Source organism: Tinamus guttatus, unplaced genomic scaffold (genome assembly GCF_059628265.1).
Source record: "Tinamus guttatus ecotype Peru unplaced genomic scaffold, ASM5962826v1 Tinamus_guttatus_pri_ptg000178l, whole genome shotgun sequence".
In the NCBI taxonomy this organism is placed as follows: Eukaryota; Metazoa; Chordata; class Aves; order Tinamiformes; family Tinamidae; genus Tinamus; species Tinamus guttatus.
This window is the reverse complement of record NW_028288712.1, coordinates 570,226-572,337: the sequence shown is the minus strand read 5'-3', so window position 1 is coordinate 572,337 and position 2,112 is coordinate 570,226.

Below are 2,112 nucleotides of genomic sequence, written 5' to 3'. Positions count from 1 at the left end.
GGGTCCTGTAGGTTGGGGAATACAAGTTGTGGGGTCTGGGGTCTGGGGTCCACGGGGGATCCTTACTGGGGGCGGGGGCCCACGGGTGAAGGGTCCAGGGCCAGGGGCACTACGGAAGGAGGACCCAGGGAAGCAGGACCCACGGGAGAAGGGTTTGACAGTTGGGGACCCATGGGGAAAGGGGCCGGGAGGTGGGGGTCCACGAATGAAGGGTCGAGGGGAACAGGGTCTTCGGGTAAAGCATCCTGCAGGTTGGGGCCTTCGGGTGAAGGGTTCAGGGGAGGGGACCCTTCCGAGGACGGGCGCAGGGAAGAAGGGTCCAGGGACGACGGGTTCGAGAGTTGGGGGTCTACAAATTAAGGGGTCAGGGAACCGAGGACCACGGGTGTTGCGTTCCATAGGTGGGGGTGGATGGATAAAGGGATGTAGAGGTGGGAACCCATGGGGGAAAGAGCCGGGTGATGGGGCCCTATAGGAGAAGGGTGCAGGGGACCAGGTCCCATGGGGAATGTTTTCTGGTGGTGGGGGTTGATGGGGGAAGGGGCCGGGAGGTGGGGGACCACGGGTGAAGGGTTCAGGGAAACGGGGCCCACGGGGGAAGTATTTGGGAGGTGGAGGCCCACGGGGTAAGGGTGCTGATGGGGGAGGACCCTTGGTGATGGGTGCTGTAGTTGTGCACCCGTGAGAATTGGGTCCTGCAGGTTGGGGAACACTGGTTGTGGGGTCTGGGATCTGGGGTCCACGGGGGATGGTTACTGGGGGCGGGGGCCCACGGGTGAAGGGTCCAGGGCAGCGGGCACTACGGAAGGAGGGCCCAGGTAAGCAAGGCCCATGGGTGAATGGTGTGACAGTTGGGAGCCCATGGGAGAAGGGGCCGGGAGGTGGGGGTCCAGAAATGAAGGGTGCCGGGTACCAGGGCCCACGGGTGATGGGTTGCATAGGTCGATGGGCTCCTGGGAATGGGGGTCCATGTATGAAGTGGTCCTGGGGGGGCCGTCCCATGGATGAAGGGTCCCCTGGCCCTAGCCGTGGGACTGAAGGAGCCTGATATTTCGAGCAGGCGGCTGAGGGATTCTGGGGACGTGTTCCCACGGGTGAATGTTCACTGGGACTTTGGCCTGGGGTGGGGGGTCTTGTGGGTGAGGGTTCTATAACAATACAGACGTAGTCGGGAGTTTTGGGGATGAAGGGGCCTGGGGTTGGGAGCCCGAGGTTGAGGTGCCCAGGTGGGACGTGTCCCTGAGTGGGGGGCCCTGGTGCTGAGGGCCCGAAGGTGACAGGTCCAGCTGGTTGGGACCCAGCAGGGAGGGCTCCTGGTGCTGGTGGCCCCACAGCGAGGGCTCCTCGTGCTGGGACCCCCAGGGTGGCAGGTCCCGGTGTCAGCGCCCCAGGGGCACTGGGTGCCGGGGGCCGCAGGGCGAGGGGCGCCGCGCACGGGGGCACCTGTGCGGGGGCTCGCGGGGCCGCGGGCCCCGTCTGCAGCTGCAGCTCCGGCGTGAGGGGGGCGCTGGGCCCCACGGCCCCCTCCAGCTCCTTGGAGCGCAGCACCCGCGGGGAGCCCTGTGCCGGGCTCGGTGTCACCAGGAAGCACCCAGCAGTGCAGGGGGGCAGGGCCCCCTTCCCACTGGAGCCCCAGCCACTCCATGGAGTTTCCCTCCTGCCCCAGGAGCCCCTGGCAGCTCTCCAGACCCACTGGAACCCCCAGCTGCACCACAGGGCACTTATGGGATCCCCTCCAGACCCATGTCTGCACCCCAGGGCAACCACTGGAGCCCCAGGTGGCTTGGGACCCGCCTGCACCCTGGGGCACCCAGGGGACTCCACCAGATCCTTCGGGACCCCCTGTGCAGCACAAGGCACCTTTGCCCCACTGCAGCCCTCTTGTCACCCCCAGGCCTGCACCCTGAGACACCCTTGTTGCCCTCCAGACCCACTGGGACCCCCCACCAGGTACCCTGGGACTCCCTTGCTCACCCAGACCCTTTGGGACTCCCCTGCTGCACCCTGGGGCACCCATGAAACCCCCAGAGACTCATCAGAACCCCCTGCCTGAACCTTGTGGCACTCATGGGACCCCAACAAACCCCTTGGGATTCCCCTCTTGCACCACAG